The following is a 27,730-nucleotide window of genomic DNA, read 5'->3' as shown; positions in this document are numbered from 1 at the left end:
TTTTACAAAGAACATTAGAGGATATGAATCAACAGCCAGATGAAGAGAAATACAGGGCCAGATCCCTAACAAAGGAGCTTCTGTCCTCAGGGATTTGGGGGACTGGCACGATGGCACTTGTAAGCGTTTCTGGTTCACTAACTGGGAAGCTCTCTGAACCTCCTCCTTTTAGGTTTTTATGGAGGTTTTGTTAAGTAGGCATGATTGATTAAATCACTGGCTATTGGCAACTGAACTCAATCTCCAGCCTCTCTTCCCTCCCTGGAGGTGGAGGAGCAGTGGCTGAAACAAAGTTCCAAACCTCTAATCACACGCTTGGCTTCACTGACAACCAGTCCCCATTCTTTGGGGCTTTCTAAAAGTCACCTCATTAATGTAAAAAAAAGACATCTTTACTGCTCTCCTCACAGGAGAGGGTTTTAGGACCTCTGTGCCAGAACCAGGAAGACCAAATATATATTTCTTATTATAAATCACAATATCACACCATGCTTCCAATTTAAAGTAACAAGCAGACCTCAACGTTCCTTATCAATGGAACAATCTAGAAAGTACAGTGTTAAATGAAAAATGCAGGCTTGGAATGACTGTATGTCAAAGGGTCTACACAAACTTAGGCTTGAACATGCATAAAATACCTTAGGAAAGATGCTCAAATTAATAAAGTGATTGCCTCTGGGTGAAGAAAGCTGGCAGGCTAGGGTTTGAAGTGTGAGAAAGAGTTATTTTTCACTATTTGTGGTCTGTGGTACTGATTGGAATTATTACCGTGCACATGTTTCAAAAGGTAAAAGAAAAAAATTAAAAATAATATTTCAGTCAACTGAAAAGCATTTTAATGAAAATCCTAAAAATAATTACCCACATGAGGCATTTCACAAGTACCAAGTGTCCATTTAAAAAAAATAAAATGTTTCTTAGCTATTAAGTCAGTTTTTTTAGAAATCACTACATCTCAGGCTAGCCCCGGTGACCTAGTGGTTAAGTTTGGCAGGCTCTGCTTGGGTGGCCCGGGGTTGGTTCCTGGGCACCGACCTACACCACTCGTCTGTCAGTGCCCATGCTGTGGCAGCGGCTCACATACAAAAAGAGGAAGATTGGCAGTGGATGTTAGCTCAGGGCCAATCTCCCTCAGCAAAGAAAGGAAGAAAGAAATATTACATCTCAATGTAGCATTCCGAAATAATCCCAACTAGAATTATTAAATACAGACACGAGGTTCAGATAAAAAATTTTAACTCATTTGATCACATAGCTTTTGATCATATACTTTGAAGTAAATACATTTTTCTTACAGTTCTTATATAAGCACTGTGAAAAGATATTTTGTGCATATGATTAGGACTACAAAAAATTAATTACCCACCCTCTTCAAACAAAAACAAACAAAAAATAGCCTTAGCTCTTATGAACAATTATCCCAAAAGACTGAAGATGACACACATTATATGGGTAAAAAGAAGACCAGTGATTTCTAACCACTTTGGGGCTGGGCCACAGCCATATACTGGGCTGGTGCATTACAGAACAGCTACACAAGTGATGGGACACGAGGGAATTCCTTTGTGGTGAGGTAACAGTTCTGTATCTTGAACATGGTGGTGGTTATACAAACCTATACATGTGACTAAATGCCAAAGAATTATACACAAAGACATTAACACCACCACCACATTCCCTCCTCCCCCAAATGAGTGCATGCAAAAACTGGTGAAACCCAAGAAATGCCTGTAGCCTTATTAGTTGTATTGTGTCGATATCAATTTCCTGGTTTTGATAATGTACTATAAGATATTGCCATTGGAGAAATCTGGTTGATGGGAATACACAACCATCTCTCTGTACCATGTCTGTAATTTCCAGTTTATCTATAATTTCTTCAAAATAAAGTTTAAAAACAGATGTTCAGAAACATCCTGAATTACACTTTAGTTTATATGTTTTGTTACGACGAACTCCAGACGCAATCTACAAAACACAGGGAAGCAAGGTTAGACAAACTAGGGAATGAGGCTGTGAGAAAGAAGGGAATCTATGGTGGACTCCAAGCACAGGCCAGGAAAGGATGAGATCTAAGGGAAGTGCCTTGAGTCAAATCATGGAACTAAAACTGCACTTGTACATTCTCAACATTCTCTGTGAAAGCTTTAACTTAAAGCAGATTTCAGGATCAGGTTGGATAAGAGGAAATATACAGGGTAGGAAAACAGGGAAGTGAAAAGTTAGAAATGATAAAGTGAAAAGAAGGTGAGACAGAATATTTGTGCAAGGAGAAAGACTTAAGAGACTCTAAGAATTCATCTTACGTGGATTCAACCACAAGCTTCATAGCAATGACTCAATTCTATAATTTTGCCCTTGTCCAGGTACTGAAACTGTTCATGTATATTAGCTGTAACTCCTTAGTATGAATAGTAATACTAGTAATCACAACAACTAACACTTATCTAGAGCTTACTTTATGCTAGGGCTGCTCCAAGCACTTTACCTCACAGGGTTAAGGAAGTGAACGTATGTCCTTATTGTAAAATAAGATAAGGAAATCAAGACACAGAAAGGTTTAAGGAACTTACTTAAGATCATATGGAAGTGGCAGAATTGGGATTCGAGCACAGGCAGTTGGGCTCGAGGGTATGTGTTGTTAACTTATTATTCAGCCTCTATTTACAATGCTCCACTATCTGTTGAATTATGGTCTGCTTAAAACTAATCATTTTCCCTCAAAACATTTTGTGGCCTGACTTCACAAATAGTGCACCCACTTTGGAAAACAGCATGAATATTTCTCAAAAAATTAAAAATAGAAATACCATACAACCCAGCTATCCCACTACTGGGTATTTATTGAAGAACTTGAAATCAACAATTCAGAGACTTATGCATTCCTATGTTCACTGCAGCATAATTCACAATGGCCAAGACGTGGAAGCAACCCAAGTGCCCATTGACTGATGAATGGATAAAGAAGTAGTGTGTGTGTGTGTGTGTGTGTATATATGTATATATATATACACACACACAATGGAATACTACTCAGCCATAAAAAAGACAAAATCATCTCATTTACAACAACATGGATGGCCCTTGAGGGTATTATGTTAAGCGAAATAAGCCAAACAGAGAATGACAAACACCGTATGATTTCACTCATATGTGGAAGATAAACAAATAAATGAACAAACAGAGAACAGATTAGTGGTTACTAGAGGGGAAGAGGGTTGGAGGGTGGGCATAAGGGGTAAAGGGGCACATATATATGGTAACTGACAAATAATTATGTACAACTAAAATTTCACAATGTTATAAACTATTATGACCTCAATAAAAAAAAAACCCAAAACCCAGTTTTAAGTTGTATGCTATGATTCTTTTCTCTCAAGGACTACTTTGAAAATCTCTGTGGAACTTTAAAGTTTCAGATTATAATATGAAAAATCATCAGCATTTAGCAGAGCAATGTAACTTTAAGTAAAAAGTGTTTCAACTAAGTAGATTAAGTAGAGTCTATATTCTCTTATTGTCCTTAACAGCTACTATTTACTGAATACATGTATTAGATAGCATTACTGGGTGCAAGTGACAGAAACCTAAATTGGACCAGTTTAGGCAAAATGGATTTATTAGAAGCACACTGCAGTACCTCATGGAACTGAGCACCAAACAACCAAAATGTAGATAAGAAAGGAGTGTGGCTGGCCACAAGAACAACGGGAATCAAGCATTTGAAACATTCAGGACTCTTGTTTTTTGTTTCAGTTTTCCCATGCATCAGCTTCTTTTTTTCATCTTCACGAACACCACTTTTCCTCATGGTAGGAAACAAAGCCATCAAAGATTCTGAGATTCACTTTAGAACCCCAGCACCCCAAAGAGACGTCTTCTTATTCCAAAAGCCCAGAACAGTATTCTGATTGATTCAACTGCGGTTAGATGCTCACTTCTGTACTGATCATGTGAAAATAGGTGAAGTCATACTGTGTCAACATAGCAGTTCTCACAGTAACTATGTGGAATGGGGAGAGTTTCTCAGAAAAGGAGGGCAATCGTACAGATCTTTATTTTGTTGTAGGCACTACACAAAGCACCTGGCACATCTGTTTTACTTTGCAAAATTACTGCATAGTTCAGCATGCATTATTTTTAAAGATGAGGAAACTGCCTCCAAACTCACACTCTCCACCAAAATGCTATATTGACAACTGACCAATTAAATGTAAGCAATCAGTTCAATCCCTATTTAGTTAAAGCTTGACCAACTGTGGCTTTTCTGGGGAATTCTGAAAGCAGTAAAACTGCTGAAAGTAAATTGCTCAGCAATTTAGGCTGGAGGCTAGGCTTCCCCACGCTTAAGGAAGCTGAAATCTAGTTTATTACTTCTACACATAGGAACGATCATTAGCCTATAAAGTATGCACTTCTACATTCTCTTTGTATATTGACACAGAAAGGAAAGACACTGGCTGAGAAATAATTAGGTAATAAGCACACTATCTTTTCTTCCATCCCTTTAGAAAAGCTGCACTAGCTAGAAAGCCAGGATTGTACATATTTAAGTACCAGAGACACTGCAGAGGTATGCATGTCTAAACTCCTAAGCTTCTGAAAACACTTAGCAAAATAACATACCTTACACACAGCAAAGGATGCTTTATAAATCCTAATCTCTGCACTACAACAAATGCAATCTAAACTTTTCCAAAAAGTTCAGAGCAATACAATGGATGCTAAATAAATATTTGCTGGCTTAAATTTATCAAACTCATAGGCAAAACACATATGACAGATAAAAATTAAACCCAAATAGGGTAAGGATGAAACTGGTTGATTCAGCAGCTCAATTACATCATCTAGGTCTCTCTCAGAAATTCTACCTTCCATTTTGCCAAACACAACTATGTTATAACCATACTGTATAGGCTAATCTCAAGTTAGACCACCCCAAACAACAGCCAGCAGCAGGAACAAAGCCATCTCTCCCTCTATGTCTTTTTCTATATTCTTTTTTTTTTAAGACTAAGTTTTTTAGAGAAGTTTTAGATTCATACCAAAATTGATGAGAAAGTATTTTCACTGCCCTGAAAATCCTGTGTCATCACAACCCACCTCTCCCCATCAACCCCTCATTTTTATACTGCCTCCACAGTTTTGACTTTTCCAGAATCTCATATAGTTGGAATCATACAGTATGTAGCTGCTTCAGATTGGCTTCTTTCACTTATTAATATGCATTTAAGGTTTGTCCATGTCATTTCATAGCTTGATAGCTCATTTCCTTTTAGTGCTGAATAAGATTCCATTGTCTAGATGCACCACAGTTTTATTTATCCATTCACCTACTGAATGACATCTCTGTTGCTTTCAAGTTTTGCAAATTATGAATAAGGCAGCTATAAACATCCATGTGCAGATTTTTGCATGGACCTAAGTTTTCAACTCATTTGGGTAAATATGATGGCTGGATCACATGGTAAGAATATCTTTAGTTTTTTAAGAAACTGCCAAACTGTCTTCCAGAGTAACTGTACCATTTTGCATTCCTACCAGCAATGAATCAGAGCTCCTGTCGCTCCACATCCTCACCAAGATTTGGTTATTGTCAGTGTTCCTGACTTTGGCCATTCTAATAGATATGTGGGAGTATCTCATTCTTGTTTTAATTTGCAATTCCCTGATGAGAGATGATGTGGAACATTTTTTCATATGCTTATTTGCCATTTGAATCTCTTCTTTGCTGAAGTGTCTGTTAAGGTCTTTGGCCCATTTTTCAATTAGGTTGATTGTTCTCTTGTTGTTGAGTTTTAAGAGTTCTTTGAATATTTTGGTTAACAGTCCTTTATCAGATGTATGTTTTGAAAATATATTCTTCCATGCTGTGGCTTGTCTTCTCATTCTCTTAACATCATCCTTCCCAGAGCATAAGTTTTCTACATAAAGTCCAGCTTATCAATTCTTATATGCATCATGCCTTTGGTGTGTATCTAAAAAGACACTGCCATATACATTATCTAGGTTTTCTCCTATATTATGTTCTAGGAATTTTATAGTTTTGAATATTACTTTTAGGACTGTGATCCATTTTGAGTTAATTTTTGTGAAGGTGAATGGTCTGTGCCTAGATACATTTTCTTGCTTGTGGACGTCCACTATTTGTTGAAAAGATTATCTTTGCTGCAATGTATTGCCTTTGCTCTTTGGTCAAAGATCAATTGACTATATTTATGTAGGTCTATTTCTGGGATCTCTATTCTATTCTATTGATTTATTTACCTATTCTTTCACCTATATCACATTGTCTGGATTACTGTAGCTTTATAGTAAGACTTGAAATTGGATAGTGTCAGTCCTCAAAATTTTGTTCTCCACTTTCAAGACTGCATAGACTGAGTCTTGCTTCTCCATATAAACTTTAGAATCAGTTTGTAGATGTCCACAAAACAACTTGCTGGCATTTTGACTGGGGTGGCATTTGCTCTACAGATCCTAAAGTTGAGAAAAACTGACATCTTGACAATATTGAGTCTTCCTATCCGTGAACACAGAGTATCTCTCCATTTATTTAGTTCTTTGATTTAGCTCATCAGAGTTTTATAGTTTTCCTCATATAGATCTTGTACATATTTTGTTAGATGCTTACCTAAGTATTTCATTTTTTGGGTGCTAATGTAAACAGTACTGTGCTTTTAATTTTGAATTCCACTTGTTTATTGCTAGTATACAGGAAAGCAATTGACTTTTGTATATCAACCTTGTAATAATAGCCTTATTACTTTTAGGAGTTTTTTTGTCAGTTCTTTTGGATTTTCTATCTAGATGATCATGACATCTGTGAACAAAGATAGTTTTATATCTTCCTTCTCAATCTGTATACCGTTTATTTCCTTGTCTTGCCTTTTTGCATTAGCTAGAACTTTCAGTACGATGTTGAAAAGGAGTTGTGGGAGGGGACATCCGTGTCTCATAGCCTGATTTTAATAGGACATCTTTGAGTTTCTCACCATTAAATATGATGGTACCTATAGGTTTGTGGTAGACATTCTTTATCAAGTTGAGGAAGTTTCCCCTCTATTCCTAGATTATTGAGTTTTTATCATGAATGGGTATTGAATTTTGTCAAATGCTTTTTCTGCATCTATTGATATGATCAGGCGATTTTTCTTTTTTAGCCTGCCAATGTGATGGATTACATGAATTGATTTTCAAATGTTGATCTAGCCTTGCATACCTGGGATAAATTCCAATTGGCTGTGGTGTATATTTCTTTTTATACATTGCTGAATATGATTTGCTAGTACTTTGTTGAGGAATTTTTGCATGTATGTCCATGAGAGATATTGGTTTGTAATTTTCTTTCTTGTAATATCTTTGTCCAGTTTTGGTATTAGGGTAATGCTGATATAACAAAAGGTGTTAAAACGTATTCCCTCTGTTTCTATCCTCTGAAAGAGATTTTAGGGAATTGGTTTAACTTCTTCCTTAAATGTTTGGTAGAATTCACCAGTGGATCCATCTGGCCTGGTATTATCTGTTTTGGAAGGTTATTAATTGTTGATTCAATTTCTTTAACAGATACAGACCTATTTGGATTGTCTATTTCTTGTGTTGTTTTGGTAAACTGTGTTTTTTAAGAAACTGGTCTATTTCATCTAGCTTATCAAATTTGTGGGCACAGAGTTGTTCATACTATTCCTTTATTATCCTTTTAATGTCCATAGGATCTGTAGTGATGTCCCCTTTCACTTCTGATAGCAGTACTTTGTGCCTTGTTTATTTCTTAGCCTGGCTAGAGGCTTACCAATTTTATTCTTAGAAAAGAATCACATAAAACAGGAGAATCTACCATAAATCATTTGAACACAAAAATACATTATTGACTACTAGACTACACATGTAACTGAAAGATTTATATATTTAAACCAATTATTAACAGTTTCAGTTTACGGCTAGTAAATAAGGAAGATACATCTAATAAATAACTTTACTAATCATACTTCTTCATGAAGCTTATTTTGGGGACTACACCAGTGCCTTGGACTGACAGAAGGAGAATAACTTCACTTATAAATCAAACACTTACGCAAGACTACCCAAACATGCCCTCACTTAACTTTAAATATTAATCTTCAGCACAGGATAACATTTGATACAATAACAATGTAAGAAAAATCTAGAATATCACAAATATATACATATATACTACACATAGCCATGTATTTAACCATTAAATTAAGCATATATTCTAAATTAATAAAGATAATCTAAATATGTATCACTAACAAGATAATCTAAATATGTACCACTAACAAATTACACTTTTTATAACCTTACACCTTAATTTAGAGTAGAACTGAGGCCAGCCCAGTGGTGCAGTGGTTAAGTTCGCACATTCCGCTTCGGCAGCCCAGGATTCGCTGGTTCGGATCCCGGGTGCGGACATGGCACCGCCTGGCAAGTCATGCTGTGGTAGGTGTCCCACATAAAAGGCAGAGAAAGATGGGCACAGATGTTAGCTCAGGGCCAGTTTTCCTCAGCAAAAAATGAGGAGGATTGGCTGTAGTTAGCTCAGGGCTAATCTTCCTCAAAACAAAAACAAAAACAACGACAAAAAAATTCAAACTTTACAAATAATGAGATACGACTACATACTAAATAGTATGACAACATAAAGAAGCACGACAAAAACCAAAAAGGTCCAAGGATGTAGACCAACAAGAACTCTCATACAGTGCTCATGGGAGTGCAAATTGTTTAATAATATGGCATTCTCCAGTAAGTTGAATATATGCATAGCCTATATGCCTGAAATTCTATGCCTAGGTTTATACCCTATAGAAATGTATGCACATGAGCAACAGAAGACATGTTTACAAATAGCTGCATTGTTCACAATAGACAATAACTGGAAATAACCCAACTATCCATAACAGTAGAATACGGATAAACTGTGGTGTATGCATTCAGTGGAATATTATGAATAATCTTTAGCTACACATAACAGAGGTAAATTTTTAAAATCGGATAGTGTCGTGCAAAAGAACTCAGACCCCAAAAAATACATGTTGTATGATTCATTTAATTAACAAATATGCAAAATTAAATTATATTGCTTATGGAGCAATAATTAGGTGGCAAAATTATAAAAGATGACTAAGAAAGAGAATATGATAAAAGTCAGATTACGGGTTACATTGTGGGGTGGGAGGAAACAGTTCTAATCACAGAGAGGGCAAAAGGGCATTTCTGAGGTACTAGCAATGTTTTGTTTCTTGATCTTGGTAGTGGTTACATTTAAATAATTCATTATATTCTACATTTGTTTTACATACTTCAAATGTGTTGTATTTTACAATTTTAAAAAGATTAAAACAAAGGAGAAAAATGTTGGATACGAGTGCTTAATTATTCTTCCAAAATATGAATTAAACTACATCTGAACTAAGAGGAAAAGCGTATCAAAAAATTGGCGGAATACACATGCTCTGACATGATATTTCAGCTTAAGAACAGTAGCTGCCTTTGTTGTTTTGGCAAGTTTTGTTTTCCCGAACGTTCAAAATGAAAATGAAAAAGTCACTTGAAAACTGAAAAAGAGAGCCACTCATCCTTGCACCCGTGCCCTTCCCCCAACCACCAATCTGCATAAACAAAGGAATTAAGAATAGAAATAGAAATTTTGTTACCAGATATTTGAGCAAAGTAATCTTTAAAAACTCAAAAAAACAGTATTAATGTAATTCAGTTTCTATGTTAACAAAAAACAAAATCCCTCACTGTACCTATTTATCTTCCAAATTAATAATAAGAACTTGACATAAAGCATTTCCTATTTTTTTCTTATATACAAAGACAAATGTATCCTAAAATGATTATTATTTTTTGAGCTTATACAAGAAACATGCTTCAAAATCACTTTGGTAAGTAATATTCAAATCATTGATTCTCTATAAAAACCACTGAAGAAAAAAATGGTAATTACTTTAAAATATTTACGTAACTTACATGCTTTACTCAACAATTACAATAAGACATAAAAAAATATGTCTCAAGGTTTTGTCACTGTTAATTTTATGGAAAACGTATATTTAACTAATCTACTATTAACTAAATTATTCACATTCATAATAAATAACCTAAAATTATGTAATTCAAACAAAATCTAAAATATTTTCTTTGTGAATAGATAATTTGGGGTGGGATGGAACAAAAAGTTTCCTTTCTCAAATCTGACTGGCTATTACAGGTACTTTGGTTTACAGACAATTACCAACATACCAGCTATTTAGACTTGTTTATATGTGCCACTGTTCTGGCAGCATGATCTGAAAAGCAAAACTCATGTTATCAAAAACTATACATGTGGCTTATTGAGCAGTTCTTAACAATGAATGGCAGCTCCCAGCATCCCCTCTTCACTTGTGAGATTACTATTATTTTCTGTGTTGCTTTTGTGTTATGTGTTCAGCAATCCTGCAAAATTTACTTTTATTTACTGATAATGATTTAGACCTGTAAAACAATACTAAAGCTACTTTCTAGTTTGTCAGGGAAACTCTAATGCTAAGATCTTTATTAAATGTCTTCCCTTGAACCAAATTCTGGTTCCTGAGCATTGAGGGCATGATGGGATTCAGTACCCTTGGCAGAGCCTAGGGTAGAAGAGGTTCATCTCCAGCTGTCCCTTTAAAGTCAATGCTCTGATAGACATCAATGAATGCTGCAAATGATGAAGTTATTATTTCATAAGAGAATACTGCCTTTGTCCACAGGCATTTCAAGTGCACATGCTTTTGCTTTCTCTCTCTCTCTTTTTTAAAGAACTCATCCTCCTTACATCAAAGTGTTCTGAATTATCTAAGCAAGTGATGGGGATGCAAGGTAAAATGACTGTGGAAAGAGGTCAGTTTAGCCTGACTGCACTTGGACTACTGACAGTTCTCTGCTCCCAGCCAGCAAAACAAAAACACCCCACACACAAACAAAAACCAATATATCCACTCACAACAAAAGCAAATACCTTTATATTATAAACTTAGCTGAAGTCAGGGACTATGTCTTGTTTTTCATTTATTCATTTCTAATATTTCTTAAATGGCTATTACTTACCACACACTGGGTAGAAACAGACAGAATAATTCAAACAAGGTCCCTATCTCCAGAGAGTGAAAGTTACTGAACATGACGCTAGTCAATTAATATGAGTGTTACAAAAGGGAAGTTCAGACTACTGTGGGCATCTATTAGGCTGACGTAATACTACCTGCAGGAGCAGGAAAGGTGATCCAGTAAAAGAGATATTTAAGCCTTGTACTAGTTTTCTATTGCTGAATAACAAATTACCAGTAGTTTAGCAGCTTAAAACAACAGTCATTTACTATTTCACGTTCTGTAGGGCAGAAGTCCTCTGCTCATGGGCAGTCTTTTTAGCTCTCATAAAGCTGAAATCAAGGTGTCACTGGGCTGTGTTCTCACCAGGAAGCCTGACCAAGGAAGAATCTACTAGGCTCATTCAGGCAAAATTCAGTTCCTTGTGGTTATGAGACTGAGGTTCCAGTTCTCCTTCCTGTCAGCCAGAAGTTGCCCTCTCCTCCTAAAGACTGCCCACAGTTCTTGCCACATGGTGGCCTCTGTCTTCAAAGTCATCAGCAGAGAATCTGCTTCACATCAAATCCTTTCCTCCCTTTGTTTCTGACTTTAGATACAGATTTAAAGAGTTCATACAATTAGGTCAGGCCCACCCAGCTAACCTCACTTTCCTAAAGTCAACTGTGCCAGATGCCATAAACTAATCACAGGAGTGCTATCCTATCACATTCACAGTACAGGAGATTACAGAGGATATGTAGACCAGGGGCAGAATCTTGTGGGCCATCTTAGGGTTCTGCCTACCATAAGCTGCAACCTGAAGAACGAACAGAAATTGAAGATGAGACAAAGGAAGCTGTAGACAATGTGGGCACAACTGATATCCTGAGTCAGGAAAGAACATGGAAGAAAGTATGTATGACTGGTCTCCCTAGTAGCCAACATAGCAACTGGCACATATTTATCAAGGAAATGAACCAACTGGATACCAAATTACATCCAATTAAGCTAGCAAGTTTTTATTAAGGGATTATATACTTATAGTTATAGAGAAAAGCTAAGGAATTTCTTCTAATACTAAGCCACTAGGCAGAAGTGAGAGGTAACAAGCCAAGGGAGACAACATGGACAGAAAACTAAACTGGACATTAAGAAAACTGGAGCATTATGCTATCTCTGCTAAATGGAAGTAACCAAATCAAATAATCTCCAGGAGCCTTAGTTTTGCTTCATCAATAATAAAGACTATTTAACTACTCAATCTCTAACGTGCCTTTCCAGTACTATCTGAAAAAATGGAAGGTACAGTTCTTGACCCAGGCAAATTCTATTTGAAAGTTTAGAACCTAAGCATTAATTCCTGTTTTGCTCTAGGCATTGCTCTATCAGTAATAATATTAAAAAGACAAATCCACAGAACATGCTATTCTAAATATTGAATTTACTCTCTTCTACAAATTTTCAGATAGTCCTAGGATAAAGCTTACTTGCTTTTCATAGAAGAAAATAAAACACCAAAATTACATATCAATACCAGGGCATTTAAGAATAAGAGGAAGTAGAGGAGATGCCATCCCTGATTGGGCAATTTTAATTATCAAATGGAATACAATTGTTTAAAATACTAATGTATAGAATTTCTATTTCAAAAATACTGCTGGACAATAATAGAAAACTGCCACTTCACAAAATACGGAAAATCTAAGTCTAGAAACATTCAGTGGAATGTTAGTCAGTTTTTTTGATCAATAAAATGCTTCTCAATGGCTTTTACAGAGCCATGTGTATTTTTAACAGGCATTATTTCCCTGAGTTGAGAAGACAGAGCTGATGGTCTGGGGAGAATATAAGGGCTAGAATTCTCAAGACAGAGAAACAGAGAGGAGAAGGTGGTACCAGGAGAGAACCCAGAGAACTGCAGAACATTCCCTCGTGGACTCAGCGAAGGACTGAGCAGCACATGTACGTAAGAACACTACCTCAGACTGACAAAAAGAACCATTCCAAATCATTAGTGTTTCTCAATCTTTTTTTCCTTATCACCCTGACCCAGGAGTCTTTTTAGACATGTTTGTTACCAATTGCCCCCATGAAATTTTATACCACTATGTACCTAATTTATACACTGTGGCCCTTAGGAGGGCCACAAATCATTTAGTATGGAAGATTTTTCACAACCCCCCTGCCCCAACATAAAAACAATTTTTGTCAAGTCGGAGGTGATACTACCCCCATTGAAAATGCATGGATTAGAGGGAACACTGCCTAGTTCACACACAGGGAACAGTGTTCTGTTCCCACCAGCTAGGGTGGAAAAGCTCATCATTCCTGGAGCACTGCTTAGAGTACTCAGGAAAAACCTACCTCAGTGGTGGGGAATAATTAGCCTATTTTGAAATAAAGTAATATTTACAGTAGGAACAAAATTTATAAAATGTAGATAAATCTGACAAAAGAAGAAAAAGACCACACACGGTGAAATTACAAAACTTGCTGAGAGAAATTAAAAATTACCTAAATAAATGGAGAGATTTAACTTGTTCGTGGGTCAGAAGACTCAATATTAAGATGCTAATATTTGCCCAGTTCATCTATAGGATCAATACAATCCCAATTTCTCTTTTTTCAAGAAACTGACAAGCTGATTCTAAAATTCATATGGAAATGCAAAAGATCTAGAATAGCCAAAACAATTTTGAAAAAGAAGAAAAAATTTGGTGATTTCAAGACTTATTATAAAGTTACAGTATCATAACAGTGTGGTATTGGCATTAAGCCAAATACAGCAGTGCAACATAATTGAGTCAGTCCATAAATAAATCCAGACATATATGGACAAGTGACTTTTGATAAAGATGCAACAGCAATTCAGTGAAGAAAGTATAGTCTTTTGAACAAATATTTAACAATTAGATATATACATACATAAAAAAGTGAACTTTGACAAATACCTTGCACTATACACAAACATTAACTCAAAATAGATTGTAGATTTAAATGTGAAACTTAAAACTAAAAAACTTCTAGAAGATATGAGAAAATCTGTGACACCGAGATAGATTTTTTTTAGATGCAACACCAAAACCAAGATCCACAAAAGAATAAATTAAGTTGGACACCATCAAAATTTAAAATTTCTTAAAACGCTTAAGAGAATGAAAACACAGCCACAGACTGACTTGTATCCAGAACATATAAAGAACTCTCAAAACTCAAAAGTAAGAAAACAATTCAATAAGAAAAAAACTAGTAAAAACATGTGAAAAGACATTTCACCTAAAGATATATAGATTGCCAAAAAGCACAAGATGCTCAACATCATTAGTTATCACAGAAATGCAAATTAAAACCGCAATGAGATAAACTGTGAGATACACATCCATTAGAATGTTTAAGATTAGAAAGGCTGATCACACCAAATATTGGTGAGGATGTGGAAAAACTGGAATTCTCATCCTATTGGTAGGAATGTACAATGGCACAACCAGTTTGGAAATAGTTGGTAGTTCTTAAAAAGTTAAACATACACCTACCATATGGTCCAACCATTCCACCACCAGATATTTACTCAAGAGAAAGGAAAGCATGTGTTCACACACAGACTTATACACAAAGGTTCACAGTAGTTTTATTTCTAATAGACGGAAAAAGGAAACAAAATGTCCTTCTAGAGGTGAGTGGATAAACAAACTGTGTATATCAGTACAATGGAATACTACTCAGCAAAAAAAGAAATGAACTATTAATACATGCCATAACTTGGATGAAGCTCAAAATAATTATGCTGAATGAAAAAAACCTAGAAAAAAGGAGGACATATTGTATAATTCCATTTATATAAAACTCTAGAAAATACAAACAATCTGCAGTAATACAAAGCAGATCAGGTTAGGTTAACGTAAAAGTAATCTTTTGGTAGTGATGGGAATGTTAACTATCTTGACTGTGGTGATGGCTTCATAGGTGTACACATATGTCAAAACTTAAGAAATTGTACACTTTAAATTTATGCAATTTATTGTATGTCAATTACACTTCAATAAAAGTTTTAGAAAAACAGGCTGAGGTGCTAGCTACAACCATCAGACCAATTTGCAACTTCAGTTCAGTCTGAAAATTAGGACACAGTTTATGACACTTTTGCTCTACTATACAACTATCATTATTAATTCATATATAATCATAATATAGAAAATCAGCAGCAGCAGATGTCATTATCATAGCAGCGTGATCCATAACCCGACAAAGGCAACATTACACAACACACCAGGATTCCGGAGAGATCCACACATCAGTATATAAAAAGGTGGGTGGACTGAAGCACAGAGAGGAAGCTAAATGGGGGAACAGCAGAGGCAGCATCCAGGATCCCGGATTCCCAGCAATGGTAGCTAAGCCAACCAACCCCCAGTCCCAGAGAACTCCAGCTAGCCAGCCACAGCATCAACTATGGCCACAAAGTAACAACCAACAGCCGAGAGAGCGCCCTGCAAACTAGGCTCCCTCCCATTCTCTCCCTCCCTCAACTATGGTTGTGGAGCTGCTGACTCAAGTGATCCTGGACATGGCTGAGGCATTAGCCATTCCTGTGTCCCTGGTGGCAAAGCCAGCTACAGCATCAACATCAAGACATCAGTGACCCTCAGAAGTGCAGGTGGTGGCAACGAGACTACTACTGCCACTCCAAATAGAGGCGACGGAGGGTGAAAATATGGCCAGAGGTACCACAGGTAAGAGAAACCAAAAACTAGTGCTATAGAGCCCCTAACTAAAAAACAAACAAGCAAAAGGCTTCTAATCTCCAAGCAGTTGAAAAGCTGTAACCAAAACAAAGTTATATCTAAATTAAAAATGTGTTCGCTACTACAAATGCACTGGCAGAGGATTAACTCAACAAGCACCATGAAAACCAGGGTACCATGTTATCACAAAAAGAAAACAATTCTCCAGAAACCAAACATAAAGTCATGGAAGACTGTGATCTAACTGATAAAGAATTTAATACAGCAGTCATGAAAAAACTCAACAAGCTCCAGAAAACTCAGAAAAGCAGTTCAATAAGCTCAGGAATAAAACCAATGAATAGAAGACTACTTTACCAAAGAGACTGAAACTCTAAAAAAAGAACAAAGAAATTCTGAAGCTGAAGAACTCAATAAATGAGATGAAAAATGAATTAAAAAGCACTGAATGGGGACAGCCTGGTGGCGTAGCGGTTAAGTTCACATGTTCTGCTTTGGCGGCCTGGGGTTTGCAGGTTCAGATCCTGGGCGCAGACCTAGCTCTACTCGTCAAGCCACACTGTGGCGGTGTCCCAAATAAAGTAGAGGAAATTGGCCCAGATGTTAGCTCAGTGACAATCTTCCTTAAGCAAAAAGAGGAAGACTGGCAACAGATGCTAGCTCAGGGCCAGTCTTCCTCACACACACAAACAAAATTAAATGAATAAAAAATAAAAAGCATTGAAAATAGAGGACATCATATGGAAAAGAGAATAAGTGAACCTGAAGATGAAAACCTAGAAATGATGCAGGTAGAAAAGGAGATAGAACTAATACTTTAAAAAAAAATGTACAAACTCTACAACAATTATCCAAATCCATTAGAAAGGGCAACATAAGGGCAATGAGCAACCCAGAAGAAGAAAGAGAGAAGGGAGCTGTGAGTTTATTTAAAAAAGTAGTAGCTGAGAACTTCTCAAACCTGGGGAAGGAGCTGGATATACAAATATATGAAGCTAACAGAACACTCAAGTATCTCAATGCAAAAAGATCTTCTCCAAGACACAAAACAAAACTGAAAAAATCAACAAGAAAGAAAGAAAGGATACTTTTAAAAAGCTAGGGAGAAAAAGTCAATAACCCTCAAAGGGATCCCCATTAGGCTATCAACAGAATTCTCAGCAGAAACCCTACAGGCCAGGAAAGAGTGGAAAGATATATTCAAATTATTGAAAAATAAAAACTGTTAGCGAAGAATACTCTATCCAGCAAAGTGATCTTTCAGATATGAAGGAGAAATAAAGGCTTTTCCAAACAAACAAGAGCTGAGGGATTTCACTGCCACAAGACTTCCTTTAAAAGAAATGCTGAAACGAGCTCTTCTACCTGGAACAAAAAGACAAAGGTATACAAAGCTTTGACCAAGGCAGGCAGACAGAATCAGAAAATTGTAACTCTGCAAAATAAAATAGTATACGTGTAATTATAACATAAATGTTAAAGGGAAAGGAAGCATTATAAATAACTATAATCACTTCAATTTGGTAACAAATTCACAATACAAAAAGGGATAACTGGTGACAACAAAAACATACAAGGGGAAAAGAAAAAGGACAGAACCTGCATAGGCTAATGGAGATAAGATGTTATCAGCAGGGGCTGGCCCTGTGGCTGAGTGGTTAAGTTCAAGCATACTACTTTGGTGCCCTGGGGTTCACTGTTTTGGATCCTGGGCACAGACCTAGCACCACTCATCAGGCCGTGCTGTGGCAGCATCCCACAAAGAATGACTAACAACTAGGATATAGAACTATGTACTGGGGCTTTGGGGAGAAAAAAAAAGAGGACGATTGGCAAGAAATGTTAGTTCAGGGCCAATCTTCCTCACTAAAATAAGCATGGGATCTGGAGCCAAAAAGAAAAAAAGAAAAAGACACTGTCAGCAGAAAAAGGACCATCTCATCTATGAGATCTTTCATACAAACCTCATGATAACCACAAAACAAAAAAATCAGAGCAAAGTGAAAAAACATAAAAGAAGAAGCTGAGAAAGACATCACAGAAAACCACCACAATGAAATGGCAGAGAGAAACACAAGGAAAAAGAAACAATGGAAATAAAGAGCAACCAGAAAACAAAGGATAAAATGGCAGTATTAAGTCCTCATATATCGATAATCACCCTCAATGTAAATGGGTTGAATTCACCAATCAAAAGACATAGACTGGCTGGATGGATTAAAAAACAAGACAACAATATGCTGCCTCTAGGAAATCCATCTTAGCTCTAAAGACAAATACAAGCTCAGAATGAAGGGACAGAAGATGATATTCAAAGCTAATGGAAACCAAAAGAAAGTGGGGTTAGCCATACTTGTCAGACAAAATATACATTAGTCAGACAAAAAAGACCTCAAGCCAAAAAAGATAACAACAAAGACGGACATTATATAATGATAAAGGGTACAATCCATCAAGAAGACTTAACATTTACTAATATACATGCACCTAACATAGGAGTACCAAAGTATATACGGCAATTATTAACAGACCTAAAGGGGGAAACTGACATCAACATAATAATAGTAGGAAACTTTAACACCCCACTTACATGAATGGATAGATCATCCAGACAGAAAACCAACAAGGAAACATTGGCCTTAAATGAAACATTAGACCAGATGAACTTATTAGATATATATAGAACATTCCATCCAAAAGGAGCAGAACACACATTCTTCTAAAGTACACAGACCATATGTTGGGAAACAAGTCTCAACAAATTTAAGAAGAATGAAATCATATCAAGCATCTTTTCCAACCATACGTTTCTAGTATGAAACTAGAAAGCAACTACAAAAAAGCTGGAACAGTCACAAATATGTGGAGACTAAACAACATGCTACTGAATAACTACTGGATCAATGAAGAAATCAAAAAATACCTGGAGACAAATGAAAATGAAAACACAACATACCAATATCTATGGGATGCAGCAAAAGCGGTGCTAAGAGGGAAGTTTACAGTATACATGCCTACCTCAAAAAACAAAAAAAATCTCAAATACACAATCTAATAGGAACTAGAAAACGAACACCTACAGGAACTAGAAAAAGAAGAACAAATGAAGCCCAAATCAGTAGAAGGAAGGAAGTAATAAAAATCAGAGTGGAAATAAACAAAACAATGACTAAAAAGACAACAGAAAGTAGCAATGAAACTAAGAACTGGTTCTTGGAAAAATAAACATAACTGACAAACCTTTAGCTAGACTAAGAAAAAAAGAGAGAAGGCTTAAATAAAATTAGAAACAAAAGAGGAAAAATTACAACAAATATACAGAAATAAAAAGGATTACAAGAGAATGCTATGAAAAGCTATATGCTAACAAACTGGATAACCAAGAAGAAATGGATAAGTTTTTAGAATCATACAACCTTCCAAAATTGAATCAAGAAGAAACAGAGAATCTGAACAGACTAATTAGTAGTGAGGAGATTGAAACAGTAATCAAAAGCCTCCCAAAAAAGAAAACTCCAGAAGCAGACAGCTTCTCTGGTGAATTCAAAGATATAATACTTATCCTTCTCAAATGCTTCCAAAAAGTTGAAGAGGAGACACTTCCTCACTCTTTTTTTGACGCCAGCACTATCCTTATACCAAACCCAGACAAGGACAACACAAAGAAAGAAAATTTTTACAGGCCAATATCACTGGTAAACATAGATGCAAAAATCCTCAACAAAATATTAGCAAATTGAATACAACGATACATTAAAAGGATCATACACCACAATCAAGTGGGATTTATTCTAGGCATGCAAGGATGGTTCAACATCCACAAATCAATCAATGTAGTACACCACGTTAACAAAATGAAGAATAAAACTCACATGATCATCTCAACAGATGCAGAAAAAGCACCTGACAATAATCAGCACCCATTTATGGTAAAAACTCTCAACAAAATGGGTATAAAAGGGGCCAGCCCCATGACGTAGTGCTCAAGTTTGTGTGCTCTGCTTTGGTGGCCTGGGGTTCATGAGATTGGATCCTGGGCATGGACCTACACACTGCTCATTGAGCCATGCTGTGGTAACATTCCAAGTACGAAGTGGAGGAGGACTGGCACAGATGTTAGCTCAGGGCCACTCTTTCTCAAGCAAAAAGAGGAAAATTGTCAAGAGGTGCAAGCTCAGGGCCAATCTTCCTCACCAAATAAAAAGAAAAAGAAAGAAAAAAGGGCATAGAAGGAAAGTATCTCAACATAATAAAGGCCATATATGACACCCACAGCTAACACCATACTTGCTGAAAAACTTAAAGCTGCCCCCTAAGAGCAGGAACAAGACAAGGATACCCACTCTCACCACTCTTATTCAACATAGTACTGGAAGTCCCAGCCAGAGCAAACAGGCAAGAAAAAGACATAAAAGGTATGCAGATTGAAAAGGAAGAAGTAAAACTGTCACTATTTGCAGATGACATGATTCTATATATAGAAAACCCTAAAGAATACACAAAAAACTATGAGAAATAATAAAATAGAATAAAGTTGCAGGGTACAAAATCGACATACAAAAATCAGTTGTGTTTCTACACACTAATAACAAACTAGCAGAACAAGAAATCCAAAATACAATCCCATTTACAATTGCAATAAAAAGAATAAAATACCTAGGAATGAATTTAACCAAGGAGGTGAAAGATCTGTGCACTGAAAACTCTAAGACGTTGAAAAAAATCAAAGGTGTAAAGAAACGGAAAGATACTCCATGATCATGGATTAGAAAAATTAACATAGATCAGGAAAATTAACATAGTTAAAAATGTCCATATTACCTAAAGCAATCTACAGATTCAATGCAATTCCTATCAAAATCCCAACAATATTTTTCACAGAAATAGAACAAAGAATTCTAAAATTTATACAGAACAACAAAATACACAAAACCACCAAAGCAATCCTGAGAAAAAAAATGAAGCTGGTGGTATTACATTCCTTGATTTCAACATTCATTACAACACTATAGTAATCAAAACAGCACGATACCGGCAGAAAAACAGACACACAGATCAATGGAACAGAATTGACAGCCCAGAAATAAACTCACACGTTTATGGACAGCTAATTTTCAACAAAGGAGCCAAGAACATACAACGGAGAAAGGAAAGTCTCTTCAACAAATGGTGTTGGGAAAACTGGATGGTCACATGCCAAAAAATGAAAAGTAGACCACTATCTAACACTATACATAAAAACTAACTCAAAATAGATTAAAGACTTAAATGTAAGACCTGAAACCACAAAATGCCTAGAAGAAAACAGAGGCAGTACACTCTTTGACATCTCCTCAGGCAAGGGAAACAAAAGAAATAAATAGGACTGAAAAAGCTTCTGCACAGCAAAGGAAACCATCTACCAATTGGGAGAAGATATGTGCAAATCATCTAACTGTTAAAGGGTTAATATTAAAAATATATAAACTCATACAATTCAACAAAAAAAACCCAACCCAATTAAAAAATGAGCAGAGGATCTGAACAGACATTTTTCCAAAGAAGATACACAAATGGCCAACAGGCACATGAAAAGATGTTCAACATTACTAATTATTAGGGAAATGTAAATCAAAACCACAAAGAGACACTACACTTCATGTCTGTCAGAATGGTTATTATTAAAAAGAAAAGAAATAACAAGTGGATGTGGAGAAGAGAGAACCCTTGTATACTACTGGTGGGAATGCAAACTGGTGCAGCCACTACGGAAAACAGTATGGAGATTTCTCAAAAGTTAAAAACAGAAATACCAGCTATTCTACTTCTCGATATTTATCCAAAGAACATGAAAACACTGATATGAAAAACTATATGCACCACTATGTTCATTGCAGCATTATTCACAACAGCCAAGACTTGGAAACAAACTAAGTGCCCACTGATGGACTAATGGATAAAGATGTGGTATGCATATACAATGGAATACTATTCAGCCATTAAAAAGATGAAATCTTGCCATTTGCACCATGGATGAACCTTGATGCTGTATGATTTCACTCATGAGGAAGATAAATACAGAGAGAGAGACAGAACAGATTGGTGGTTAAAACACATAGATACAGAGAACAGATGGTGGGGGTGGGAAGACAGTGACAGGGGTAAAGGGGCACATGTGTATGGTGATGGATGGCAACTAGACTTTTGGTGGAGAACAGGATGCAGTTTACATAGAAGGCGAAATATAATCATTTACACCTGAAATATGTACAATATATAAATCAATGTTACCTCTATAAAATAATAAAAATAAACAAAGACCAATCCCCAGGGGAAAAGGAAGTCATCAGCATTATTTCTGAGTAGAGATACTTGATCTCTATAAAAAATAACATTATTTTCTCACCACCAATGTATACATACATGTCCACTAAAGTTGCTTTAAACAAAGAATTCAGAGGACATGCAGATTGTTTGAGAATTTCATAATGTATTTAATAATTCACAATAAATACAAACATTCTAAAATCTTTGCTTGCCCACTGAAGGAGAATTTTTGTTTACTCGGCTAAAATCTCTCATTTATTACCAATTAGCAAGATTAAAAATAACCCAAATACCCTCTTAGAGGGGAAGAAGTTAAATAAAGTTATAAACACAATATAAAACTACGTAGCTATAAAGAGAATGAGGAAGCTTTCCATATACTAACATGGAATGATTCCCAAAATACATTGGGGATAACAAAGGAAGATGTAGAACATGTATATGCTAAATAAAAAACAATATATAAATGGAATACAAAAATAAGTCAACAGTTTCTAGCTGCAAAATGACCTGTTCTCATTGGACGATACCTTCTTTGTTTCAGGACCACCATAATAGCTATTCAGTCACAATGACAGAGAACATACACTCATTTATGGATCTTGGAGGAAACCTGAACATTGGTGAAGAAAATTTAAAAATCTCAGGCTGGAATCTAGGCACTGGCAAGAATAGAGGAGAGGTGCCATTTCTAGGCATGGAGAAACTATAGGGGAATTCTCTCCTCAGTGGAAGCTGAGTTGGTTCTTCTCTATTTTCACTCCCTCTTTCTGCCCCATGTTCCATGGATCCAGCTGGAAGCTGGATGGGTACACGTGTGATCAGGCTGGAGGGTTGTGGGCTCTAATACAAATTACTGTGAGTAGCTACAGAAGACCATGTACAGACATACAGTTTTAGGACAGAGAGTACACATAACCTCAAATAACTGAGTGAAGAAGTTTTAAGAGCTTAGGAACATCAACAGCTTGGTGTACTGACAGCAGAAGCGACATGTGGCCACAAGAAAGATTTGTTAGATTAGAGCACTTCTTGCTCATTTCCAGAAAAGGCTAAGAGAACACTGTGAAGGATAGGGGTGGGTGAAAATCAGGCAACCTGTGTAAACTTAGGGTTTACTACTTTGTGTTAACTGCCAACAACAGTATTACAAAAAGAATGAAAACCAACAATCTGCTTGTGTGATATACACAAACACATGTATGTATATGTATATATTTGCTGAACACTTCATCTGACAAAGTAAAATCAACATCATTTCAATGATCCCAGAAAGTATTTTTGAAAGCTTAAAAGGTGTTAATAATTTGGAAGACTACTTTGGCAAAACCAATCCCAAAATATTTTGAATGACAAAGTCTATCTAAATTTAGAAGCCAACAAGTAAAATATACAAGGTAGCATTTTAAAAAATATTAAGTTATATGATAGAGACAAGGTCTAATGACTAGCTCTTACATCAACTCTTCGGAGTTTTCAAAAGGTCACTCATAATCTAAACCTTCCTCTGATTTAAACACTAAAAACTGCGTTGGCTGGATGATAATTACCCCTAGCGTGAGACTACTGTGAATAACATTTTTATCCAGCCAAAAAATATGACACTAAGGGAGGCTTGCGTATTCACTCATTTGCAATGTTAAAATTTAATAGCACTTGGCACCATGAAAATTAGGATCATATCTGTATTAGAGTTTAAAAGGTAGGAGTCCATACAACATGGACATAACTTTTAGGGGAAAATATCCATTTTTGAACCATTATTGCTTTATGGCACTATTTGGAAAAAGAGAAAATATTTCTCTCTCTCCAATTTACTTTATTATTTCCCCAGTTACTGTCAAGTCTGACAGAGGTTCAAATTCCTGTTCTGCTATACTTACTGATCCTGGGGTGTTTAACCTTTCTGAGTTTTAGTTTTGTCATCTACTGGTGGAACGGAAATGATAACCTACCAACTTTACAATATTGTTGTGTGAGTTAAATCAAGTAACATAAAAAAGCTTAGGCATGTCACTGTCTGAAATAAAATTCTATAATTAAGAATTTTATTCTATTCTATTTATTTATTCTAAATTCTAAATTCCAGTTTCTATTACTCTGGATAGAGAAAAACAATTTCTACTTGTAGAAAATAATTTTCTTATAAAGTCAGACCTTTCCTCTGAAATGTGTTACTAATACGTCAGATCAAATTATTTGGGCGCCACAACACGGTATTAAGTTCAGGTAAATCATAGGGAAAGACATTTAATTATTATTACTATTTTGGCCACATAAATCTAGAAATACAAATGAAATCTTCTGGGCAAAAGCAGGAGGTCATTCAAGGTCACTCAATTTTTAGAGTACCCTAAATTTGGGGTAGGAAAACACCCCAAAGGCAATTAATGTAATTCCACACATTTTACAACAAAAGAAAAGTGAGTCCTGGAGAAGTTAAATGGATTTGCTCAAGTAGTATAGCTAATTAGGCTAAGAAGATACGAGTCCTTATGTCTTTCAACTTATATTCCAATTGTTCTTTATATATACCACTCTGCCTTCAAAATTTTTTGACTATGTTTCATCTTTTTGGTTTACAGTCCTTCTCTCACATCCAAGGACTTTTATTTTTCCAAAAGTTTACTATTTCAACTGTTTGTAGGCAATCAAAAATTTTTTCCATTAGGTTACCTAACCAAACAACTGTTTTCCCTTTATTCCTTCCTATGAAAATTCTGATTTTCTCCAGATATGGAAGGGTAATATAATCAGTGATGATAAGCCTCTATTCTCACCCCAGGGGATGAACCAGGTGATGAACAATGATTGAGCTAAGCAAAAAGCTAATCCCATTCTACCTTCCCCTGGGGATTGATTTAGAGTGGGCTTATAACCAATGGAATCTCAAGGGGAGTTCTGTGGGGATTCTGGAAAAGATGTTTTTGTTAGATTAAAAAAAGAAAAAAAAGTATATGTACAGGGAGAGTCCCCCTTCCACCTTCTTTGGTTGTTTGTCATGGGTACATGATGTAGCAGTCATCTCTTTACCACCAGGAGAAAGCCAAGTCTCACAGAGAAACTCATGCAGAGCTCTGACATTATTGTTTTAAACAACCCCCAAATCACTGCTCTGGGATTAAAATATTATATAAGCAATAAACCTATATTTAGTCAATTTAGTCACACAAAGCCTCCAAATAGGAAACTCTAGCATTTTCTAATGAAATCATCTTACCTAGCTTTTACAGTAGAACACTTTGTTCTCAGACCAAATAATATGAAGGCATAATATTTTAAATTAGAGTTTTGTTAAAAATCAATTAGGTGTGTTACTAAGAAAGATGCTATTTAGTGGTCCACAGTACTCAAAACTTTAGGATATGACTGAATAAACTAATCTAAAATAATCACAATGTTTATTTAACAGGAGAGAAACAAATCTGAACTCTCATACCTATTCTAAAAATTTATAAAAATAACTTCAAAAAAATGTAAGTTTCAAAAAGTCAGATGTTATTCTCAAATACTTATTTAAACAAATTTATCTTAGAAAAACACCACTGTTACACTGACATAAAGCTTCAAAATATTTTATTACTGATCAAGAGACAGTGGATTTTATATGACAAAACAGTATAATTTTTATTACATACATATGCCTCTTGAAATCCTATGTGACTCCTTATCACAGAGGACAAAAATAGAAAAAGAAAAAAATTTACCATTTTGAATTAAAAGAATGGCCAAAGATTTAACAAATCTTATAATTAAATACTCTCAACTACTAAGAATCACAAGAGAAAAGGCCTAAGAGCAACCATAAAAATATTTGCCAAAAACAACCAGTCACCCTCAAGAAGGACCTACTGAGGGGCTGGCCCGGTGGCAAAGCAGTTTAGTGTGCATGTTTTGCTTCAGCGGCCCAGGGTTGGCCGGTTTGGATCCCAGGTGCAGACATGGCACGACTTGGCAGGCCATGTTGTGGTAGGCGTCCCACGTATAAAGTAGAGGAAGATTGGCACGTACGTTAGCTCAGGGCCAGTCTTCCTCAGCAAGAAGAGGAGGATTGGCAGCAGTTAGCTCAGGGCTGATCCTCCTCGAAAAAAAAAGAAAAAAAAAAAAAAAGATGGACCTACTGATTTGAAGTACTAACCTAGCTTTTAGTTCTCCCCTAAGTTTCCGAGTAAGGGAATAGGTTAGCAGATGTTAAGAATTGATAGTTGAAAGTAAGTAAGGAAAGGAAGCTGTAAGTAGAAAAATAGAGGCTGAAAATCATAAAAGAGAGTCACACACCAGGAGAATAAACTGGTGCTCAAAAATGATTCTGAATAAATTTTTTTCAATTTAGGATATTCTGATTAATATAGCAAAAAAGCAGTGTTGGCTATGAGACTTTGTAATGACAAAGAAACTAACCAGGGTAAGTAGGGTTACAGTCCAAACTTCTCACCAAGATAAGATTTACTAGTACTATTAAAAAAAATCAAAGAAAAAGCCCCAAAAGAGTTAAAACAGAAGGTCATTTTCCTCCTTTTCATAAGTCTATACCTCTATAACTATTTTCTGTCCTAAGAGAAGCAGACTCTTCAGGACACCTCAATTAAGTAAAGTGACCAGGCACTCTATTTAAAATAAATAAATAAATCCTGAATTAGGTACATGTTTCCAATAAATATAAACAAAGGCAATTCACTTAGGAAGGTTTAAGAAAAATCTGTGCAATGATAGCATTTTGATCACTACCCAATGTTAGAATGAACCATTTTCTAATCAAAATCATAACCATTCTGAAGATTCAAATCTACTCAAATAATCCAATTTTAAAAAATAAGATAAATACTTTTTATATCTATTTAACGTTAAGTGGTCACAACAGTATTGTATGAAAGAACGGAGGAAAAAATGAGAGTTTGAGATGAGCTTGCAGGATATGCCTTTCTTAGAACTACCAATCATTTCTAGGTCATCTGTTTTGGTGTTGCTATAGTGACTTCATGAATCATGACCTCTCCTCCCCACCCTCCCTAATTCAGAGGACTGAATTATGTATGAAAAATGTACTGAAAACATTTATTTCCAGTAAAAATATATACATTAATGAAGTTCATCTTATTATAGTAAATTATATATTTTCAGCCTCAATTTACTGGCCACTGGAGAATTATATACAGAGAGGAAATTATCCATATACTCACTCTAAAATTGTACCTCATGTCAGCCCTGAATGTTAAATCCACTAAATCTTTAAGTTTGGAGACTTTTCAAACACTATGTCTTTCTTTACTGAGAGACTCAAACAGATGAGTCTGTGTATAACGCTTACCACGATTACTTACAGAAAGCAAATTTGACCTCATAATCAATTTAGATATGTTATAAACTTAATAGAAATATCCTTTATGTCGAGTTCACAAAAAAGAACTCTCATCTGAAATGCACACAAGTATTTAGCAGCAAAGTGTCATGATATGTGCAACATACTTTCAAATAGAATTCAGCAAAAGAAAAAAATATATGCATATATATGTATATAATCTGTGTAAGTATGAGAGAGAAAGCAAATGTAGCAAAATGTTACCAACACTGTATCTAAGTCAAGGGTACATGGGTATTTAGAG

General features: G+C 35.7%; 1 protein-coding gene across 7 annotated transcripts in view; it reads right to left on the bottom strand.

The window, feature by feature from the left end:
• Window positions 1-27,730, bottom strand: part of ANKRD28 (ankyrin repeat domain 28) — a 197,803-nt gene that overhangs the window by 79,078 nt on the left and 90,995 nt on the right. The gene's annotated exons all lie outside the window — the stretch shown is intronic.

Source organism: Equus quagga, chromosome 1, assembly GCF_021613505.1.
Source record: "Equus quagga isolate Etosha38 chromosome 1, UCLA_HA_Equagga_1.0, whole genome shotgun sequence".
NCBI classification, from domain to species: domain Eukaryota; kingdom Metazoa; phylum Chordata; class Mammalia; order Perissodactyla; family Equidae; genus Equus; species Equus quagga.
This window is presented reverse-complemented; position numbering and strand designations above follow the sequence as displayed.